This window comes from Olea europaea, chromosome 13 (genome assembly GCF_002742605.1).
Source record: "Olea europaea var. sylvestris chromosome 13, O_europaea_v1, whole genome shotgun sequence".
In the NCBI taxonomy this organism is placed as follows: domain Eukaryota; kingdom Viridiplantae; phylum Streptophyta; class Magnoliopsida; order Lamiales; family Oleaceae; genus Olea; species Olea europaea.
The window spans coordinates 22,396,689-22,406,340 of NC_036249.1; positions in this window are offsets into that span (position 1 = coordinate 22,396,689).

Consider the following 9,652-nt stretch of genomic DNA (forward strand, 5'->3'; position numbering starts at 1 on the left):
TATATATATATATATATATATATATATTTTTTTTTTTAAATTGATGAAATATATGTGTAAAAAAAAATAATAAAAGATATGAATCCCATAAATTATATTGTTAAAAGTGGTGAACTAAATCCTAGAAAATTTTTGCTATTTTTACATAAAAATAGTATATAGGTAATTATCAAAAATTGTGTGGAGAAAAAAGATTGGATGAAAAAGTTGACTGTATTTTAAACTGACAAAGAATAGAGTGTCATGCGGATATTATGTAATCTTTTATGTAAACCTTGAAATATATGTAGTAAGATTCATCCTACGAATAGTTAAAATGGAAAGTGCATATCACAATTGTAACTCTATGATATATCAAAATCAAACTAAAATATTAAGTCAAAATCAACAATTAATTTTAACCAAACATTTCATGAAATTTTGTCAAATTTTACTAAAAATTTGATTTTAATCTATACAAAAAATGAGCTTTATAGGACCATGATTTATCAATTTTCAATTACACAATTTATCAATTTGTATTAAAATCTACTAAAATTTAGTTTTTAGCTAGACCAAACATGCACTTGATTTTAATTAAATAAGTAAAGTAAAGAATTCAAAATGAAAAAGAAAAAGTCTCAGTTTTCTCCAAGGACAATGCTGTAGCACCAATGGCTAGGCCTAGGCAAAAAATTTGGTAAATTGATCAAGCTGATCGAATCAAACCGACTTGGGTCCATTTGAAACAGCAAATCGGCTTTGTTCGATTAATATTTGATCATTGCTATGTTGGATCGGGTTGGTTATGGGTTAAGACTCCAACTCAACTGTTAATCCATCAATCACAACTCGCTTACTCTTTTTTTTTAATGAGAATTTCAAAGATTGGATAACCTTACATTCCTATAAATATGATGTATCCTTTCTAGGATTTTCAATAGGCTTCACTCAAGTTGTAGAATACAATTTACATAAAATTTTGAAGTTTCGAGAACCCCTACAATTTTGAGGCATAGGCTTCACTTATGTTGTAGAATTCAATTTACAGTTTACATCCCCATTATTTTGGAGACATAAATTTTTGCATTTTGTACATATTAAAGCCCCGTTTGGCCCTCATTATTTTCAATTTTTAATGGGTAGAATAATAATTTTTTTAAGAATGTATGGTTGAAAAAGAAGAAAATATTTTTGATTTATGTGAAATATTATTTCATGAAATATTGTGTAGTTGAAAGTAAAAGAGAAAAAAATAAAATTTAATTTAGTGGGTGCCAAATTGAATTTGATGAGTACAAGAGAAACCCAACACATTTTTTCTTGACAAAACAACTTGGTTGAGCTCTGTCATTTGGTCATTGTTTAAATTTTATTGATTTCTTTACTGTTCAAAAGCACGACAAAAGTTGATATAAATTAAAGATGTACTAAAATTGGGCCCAATCTCAAATGGAACAATTTTTCCTTATAAATTCTATTTAAGCCAAAGCGCAAACCAATCGAACCAAATTGATTCAGTTGGGGTTAGGTTGGTTTAAGAAGTGAATTGGGTTAAAATTCAACCAAACCGACCTAATTGGTTTTGGTTTCAGAGCGGGGTCAAAATCAACCAAACTCGAACTGCACCAGTGGTAATGGTGTTCAACACCAGTCTAGATATCGCATATCATAAGTCCTAATAAACGAGTCATAAATCATTATATTTAATTGAACCTATAATTAAATAACACAAGTGTAGTCACTTAGACTGATGTTAAGCACCAATGATAATAAATAACGTTACTATTTTTCCAATGTCCTATAATCATTCTATTTAATTGAATCTATAATTTATAATGTAATATTAACCTCTATTATTTGTTTAGACTAAAATTGTTCAGGGTGTACTCAAAGAGGGGAAAAAATTGGTGTGAAGTAGCTACCAAAGTATTCAATACAAGGAGATGATGAATTAAAAATGAAGGAATTTTAATTGCAAAATTGCAGCATAGGAATCTTATTGGATGTTGCGTTCATGAAGAAGAGAAAATGCTTACCTATGAATTCACGCTTAACTAGAGCTTGGATACTTACATATTTGATTAGTTCTTCTCAAGACCTTCTCATGTTTCATTTTGTTATGGTCAACCGAATAGTATATATACTCGTGTCTAGTACTATATATCGAACATTCTTAGAATCTAAACTAGTAACATATGCTAAATGTGATTTTTTTTTTGCAACCAATGATCAATGTAGATTGTTGGACCTGCTGAATCGATTTCAATTATCGATGAAATTGCTCGTGGATTACATTATCTTCACCAGTATTCCCGATTGAGGATAGTTAATAGACATCTAAAGGATGGCAATATTTTTGTTGGATGTTGATATGAACCCAAAAAAATTAGATTTTGGCATGACAAGAAGTTTTAGAGGAAATGAAACCGAAGCAAACACACGAAGAGTTGTTGGAACACATTAAGGATTCCAACATAAGTTACGTGTACACATGTTTGCTAAGTTGGGTTAATATAGTATTGAACAATACTAATAGAGAATTAACGAAGTTAAAGTCTTATCCATTATATTGTTCGAGTACTTAATACTAAACATGTTCTAAGCTTGGTCTTTCTTTTCTAAATTGAAATTGCAATAGTGTCGTCGTTTTTAGTGGCTACATGTCACCAGAATATCCAATAAACAGACATTTCTTAGTAAAATTCGACGTATTCAGCTTTGGTATGTTGGTTCTAAAAATCATAAGCGAGTAGAAGAGTATTTGATCTTTTTAATCAAGATAACCACCACAATTTGCTTGGACATGTACGATTTTTTTTATTTTTTTTTTAATGCTTCCAACATTCTTAACTCTTCAAATGCTTATATTTAACATTAATTCTTCATAATAGGCATGGATTTTACACAACGACGGACGATCTCAAGAATCAATCGATGCACATTTTACTCAATCATGTTAATTGTCCGAAATAATTCGATCAATGCATGTCGAACTATTATGTGTACTAAGAGGCCAAATATGTCGAATGTATTAATGTTGGCAAGTGAAGGGACATTGCTTATGCCTAAAGAGCCCGATTTTTCATGGAAAGTGAAAAAGCAATAGTTCGACCCAACCAACACCTAGAGTGGGGGTGAATAGGTGTTTATGCGGAATTAAAACAATTAATTAACTGATGCAACAAGTCACATCAATTATGCATTGCCTAAATTTATTCACATACTTTATCTACCTAACTTGAATTACCGGTTGAAAAATAAATAACAGAAAGCAGTAAAAACACAACAAAATGTTGATGGAGAAAACCCAACTGGGTAAAAACTCCGGGCACAAGCCAGTAGAGATCCACTATAGAAGATATTAACTTACAGTACGTCAGACATTATTGATTCTAACAATATTCTGACCTTCTTACTGTATCGACCACAGCTATCCTGGATTTTGCAGATCTGCGCGCCAAAATCCTAGCTTTGAATATCTTCTACCTCCTGTGAATCACCAAGCACTCCAACTCTTCAAGCAATTTCCTTCCCGGATCTTCAAAAAGATGATCTTCTGGAAGTTTATATGGAGATATGAAAGGGTGTTTTGATTTTGTGAAGGTTGATGTTTTTATTCAAAGAACCATGAGAATCAAAGATGAAAAGAATGAATTTATTTTGGCTCTCGATCATTTGGAAGTTGAGAGGAATTGTTGTTTTGATATTTGCTAAAGGTCCCTAATGAAAATTGGTCGTTTTGTTTATATAGTAGGTCGAATTTGGTAATATAGAGCGTTAAAAATTCACGAGGCATTAAAATTACCAAAGGCCAGATAACACAGTCGCTTGAGCGAGGTACTTGCGAAACTCGAGCGACGTACCTTCGCTCAGGCGATAAACCAGCGAAACTCCAGCGAGGTCAGTTCTGCAATTTTGGCTCTAGCAAGGTCAGGGTGAAACTCCAGCGATATCAACGCGCCGTTTGCATCTTCAAAGCATCCCACTTTACCCTAGACCTATGCTATGACCTTTACAAAATTGCAACTTTAGTCCCTGAACAATTTGACCTGTACAATTTAGTCCCTGACTTTACAATTTTGACAAATAGGTCCTTTGGTCACAGATTGCCAATTACACATTTTCCTAACAAACTCCCCCTTTGGCATTCTGTGACAAAAATACATATGACAGTCAAGGACAAAAATAAACATGACTCCAAACAACCTATCTATTCAACTAAAGTAGCAATCTCTTGTTGAACCTGTTTCCTGAAAATCAAAAACTCAAATACCAAGTGTAAAAGCATATGAAATGGAAACAGTAAACAAGAAATCGATTATATGTCATTAACCAGATTAAGAAGCAATAATAATGTAAGTCAAAAAAACCAAAAACATACATTAATATTGCCAAAACATCAAAAAAACTTAATCTAGTCATGAAGTATAACACAATTACCAAAAAATTGAAGATCTATCAATTTATCTATCCAAATATCTACTCACCCTTTTTATCACAAAGGACAAAGATCAAAACAATGAACTAACTAACTACGATGCATCACAACCAGCATCTGAAGACTCAGCTCCGCTCTCAGCACCCGTGTCCTCCTCCATACTATCACGAATCCAACGCAAATGACGCTGACACACTGCAAGAGCACGGCGAAAAGAAGAAAGCCCAGCTGACTGACGCTCCGACGCAGCTCGTAACTGCGTGATCTCTGCCATCATACGAGCTTGCTGCTCGACCAAAGTAGACATCTGTCCCATAAGCGTTACCATGGGGTCAACGGGCAAAGCAGCTACCCTAGGAGCAGAAGTAGATGTCGAAGGAAAGGCAGGACTAAGTGGAATGGTCGAAGGAAAACCCGTACGAGGCGGAGAAACACACGAGAACCCCTAGTAAGAATCTCAGTAATAGGATCAAAGGGCTCTGAAAGATCAAAAACATCAACGGTCGCTGCCTGACCTGTAGCGTGAGCAGAAGAGGAAGATGACGGTACATGGGATCGACTCTGATGAATGGTCTGCTGTCCTATCGGACGTCCTATGCGACAAGTCGAACCCTCTGGAAAGGAAGCACCCAACGACAAAGCAACCCTATGAGTCAAGCAAGCATAAGGCAACCCGATCCGACTCCCAGGAGTACGAAATGAAGCCAGAATATTCTTGCACACAAAACTAGGAAAGTCGATCGAGTCTCCATGAAGAAGGGCATAAAGAAAACGGGCATGCACCATAGGTAAGGAAGAGGTATGGACAACCGGCCACAGGTTTGTACACACTATGCGCAACAACACCTGACGATCAGTAGGTAATGACCCCGTGGCCATCGCCGAAGGCCCCCCTATAGACGGGGTGTTCAAAAGCGTCGACCGAACAAGAGAATCGGCCGGAATAGAAGCAGGTAAAATATATGGATAAGTCAGATGGGTAATCTGAGGTATACCTAAAGCATGAGCTACAGCCGACGGAGTAACCCTAAAAGAATGACCTCTAAGAGTAACCTGAAAAGATGAGCCGTCTATATCATGAATATTAGCATAGAATTCCTGAACGAGGAGTGGGGGAGGAGGGGAAAGACCAACAAGAAGGGGCTCCCAACCCCGGGAAACAAAAAGGGCGACGATATCAACAGGAAGGTCAGAGAGGATTACCTCACGCTCCATGAGAACGGGGCGTAAGGAGAACTGAGAAGTGAAGACCTCCTGAGTTGTAGCAGAAATGAATCTGGAACGACTATACGACGTCGAACCATTAGTTGGCTGCGCAGAAGGTCGAGAACGCTTACGAGCCATCTGGCACATGGAGAGAAGGAACTTAATTAGTAAGATGAAGAATGCACGGGGTATGATGCAACATGAAATGAAACACCGCACACACAAATGAGGCACGAAAGAGATGCATCGAAAAACGTGAACGACCCTAAGAGCAAACCAAGCATGAAGTAAAGAAACACCAAAAATATGTGTAAAAACACTCAGCAAGTCACGTGATGAGAATGAAACACAGACGGAATGAAGAGGAGGAAAAACTGAAACACACAAACTAAGGAAAACAAACAAAACATAACAGGGGACTTTCATCGAACACATGACGGACGTCACTTCGGCACACAATTCCAAGCACATACGAAACCCAAGCACGCATCCAAGCATAGTCCCACAAACTAGAATACAAGGGCTTTAAAATGAAACTAACCACACATCAAACAGATTAATGGAACGCAAGAACGAACAACATGAACATGGACGAAAAACACGAAAATTCCATTACTAAACCATGGAAGAACACACAATTGAATGTAATGTGTGATGCAAAATGCGAAGAATAACAAGAATAACAAACAAGAAAGGCATGAAGATCATAACAAGGGAAAAAGAAACAATCAAAATACAAAAAAAGGAAACATAAGAGGAGGAAAAAAAAGAAAAAAAAAAAGAAAAAAAGAACAATCACCTCAAAAACTCTGCGAAAATGTTGAAATCCGGAAACCAATATTTGTTAGGGGCTTCGAAAATGTGTAAGAAACAAGTGTGATGTATGAATTGTGAAGGAGTCGGAGCAATTGGTGAAAAAATGAGAGAGAATGGAGAAGAATTGCGCAAAAAATGAAACCGGGGACTGTTAAAAAGGCACTGTCGCTCGAGCGATCCATGGGAGAACTCGAGCGAAGAGCGTTCTGCGTTTGCCGCTCGAGCGAAGTCTAGGCGAGACTCGAGCGAAGTTCAAATGTCAGAAATAGCACTAAAATTTTGAATATGGAGAAAAAGAACACAATTATCAAGAAATGACGAAATTAGCCCCAAATCGTGTATTTTCAAAAATAAGACAAGTGCAGAGCATCGGAAACACGAAGCATGGGACCAATTATGTAAACTATTCCAACAATAAGCATAAAGTCACAATCTCGACACTCAGCACATAGACAAATCGTAAGTCCACACATAGTTCAAAATCCCGTGGAGTAAAGTGTATACAGAACATCATCGTAAAAAGTGCCACGTAGTCCATGCAAGTGAGACTCAAAAAACCTTAAATTAGTGAGAAAGGACACGTGAAAACAACCAGACAGAAGTGTATGTCTACCAAGTGACAGTCAAATCCAATTCCACGAGGACCTATATCAAATATTACGATTGTCACAATTTTACTCCCTCTAACTGTATGATTCCATAAGTTTTTTATTTTTATTTTTATTTTTTATTTTTGTTAACAAAAGAACTTAAGTGCAATACTATCCCCATTAGGCGACATAAATGAACCCGGTAACGTACTTTGGGCCAGTGACTCCCAAGTCAGATGACCATAGGGCACCAGGTTAGAAACCCCTCAGGCTTAATTGTTCGAGTCAAATAGGCTCCCAAGACAGTCATAAGTTCAACAAAATAAAAGTGGAGAAAGACAATATGATTAGGTGACACTAGTCCCAGATCAAGTCAAATGGACACATAACCCCAATCACAGAAGAACACCATCCCAAATCTCACCCATGCGGTAAAGACTCACTCACAGGACTACAGTGTGTGCTGTGCAAAAATGAATGACGAGCCATAGACCCAGAACTCCACAGGCAAAGAGAACGATAATGGAGCCTCAGACTTGTACAGATGATGAAAAATAGAGTTTGATCTTTAATGCAAAAGCCATTATCGTCACATAAAAGGCACACACAAAAAAAATCCCATTTTATTTTTATGTTTTATTATTATTATTTTTTTATTTTCATATTTAAACACACAAAAGAAGATTAAACGACAAACTAATAATCAAAAATGCATCACACACACAGAGATCACATGCAAGATATGAAGTGACTAGATGCATATGTGATGAATGCATGAATATGCATGAATCCATGATCAGATAGGTGAGCAAACACCAACAGTCGTCCGAAGCGACTCAAACCTCAATCCATCTAGTGGTTTCGTAAGTAGATCTGCCAATTGATTATCAGTAGAGACATGGTTGAGAGAGACTACATGTGATTCAACAAGCTCACGAATAAAATGATGTCATATGTCAATATGTTTTGTTCGAGAGTGTTGAATGGGATTCTTCGAAATATTTATAGCACTTGTATTATCATAGAAAACAGTCATGGTTCCTTGACTAATCCCATAATCACTCAGCATCTGCTTCATCCAGAGAAGCTGAGTGCAGCAACTCCCTGCAGCTATGTATTCGACCTCTGCCGTGGATAGAGATATAGAATTCTGTTTCTTACTCAACCAGTCTACGAGATTGCTACCCATGTAAAAACAACCTCCTGTCGTGCTTTTCCTATCATCTGCGTTTTCGGCCCAATCGGCGTCGGAGTAACCAGCCAAGTCAAGATTAGAATTCCTAGAATAGAATATTCCTAGATCAACTATTCCACTCAGATATCTAATGATGCGTCTAACAGAGCTTAAGTGTGATTCTTTTGGATCTTCCTGAAATCGAGCACACACTCCAACACTAAAGGCAATGTCAGGTCTAGTAGCTGTGAGATAAAGAAGACTACCTATCATGCTTCTATATAGGGAAGGATCGACACTCTTACCTGAAGTATCACGACCTAACTTCAAACTAGTACTCATAGGTGTCCTAGTATGCTTCTTACTATCCAACCCAAAGCGCTTAACTAGATCCTTAGCATACTTAGACTGTGAAATGAACAGTCCATCCTCTGTCTGTCTCACCTGAAGTCCAAGGAAATAACTCAACTCCCCAACCATACTCATTTCAAATTCTTGCTTCAAACACTCAGCAAACTCATAAGCTAAAGACTCAAGAGGAGAACCAAATATAATATCATCGACATAAATCTGAGCAATGGTGATAGTTTCTTCAACATGTCTAATAAATAAGGTCCTATCTGCACCACCTTGAGAGAGTCCATGTTCTTCAAGGTATGATGTAAGTCTCTCATACCAAGCTCTGGGAGCTTGCTTCAGACCATAGAGGGCTTTATGAAGTTTGTAGACATAGTGGGGAAATTTAGGATCAACAAATTCTTTTGGTTGTTCCACGTAGACTTCTTCTTGAAGAAGTCCATTCAAGAAGGCACTCTTAACATCCATTTGATGCAACTTGAACCCTAAGGTACATGCAACAGCAAGCAGAATCCGAATAGACTCAAATCGTGCAACAGGGGCAAAAGTCTCATCAAAATCAATTCCTTCAACTTGAGTATAACCCTGAGCAACTAGTCTAGCCTTATTCCTAGTTATAGTACCTTGGTCATCTGTCTTGTTTTTAAAGATCCACTTAGTACCTATAACATTACAATTCTCAGGTCTGGGAACTAAGATCCACACATTGTTCCTCGCAAATTGATTGAACTCCTCATGCATCGCATTCACCCAACACTCATCACTAAGAGCCTCTTCAACTTTCTTAGGTTCTACCTGATAGACATAGCTAGTGTATGCCATATTGTTCAGTACTCTCCTACGAAGCCTCATACCTTCATCTAGATCCCCAATGATATTGTCCTTAGGATGATTAGACTTAACCCTCGTTGATGGTTCCTTAGGATCTTTATCTCGATCTTGTGGAAATGTTTTCTTTTCAGGTGTTTCAGGTTTCCTAAGAGATGATTCAGACACAGGTGGCTCAGTAGGATCACTAGAACTTATAAGATCACCATCTTTATCACAATTTTCAACACTCTCCCCCTCACTCACAGCATCATCTCTCAT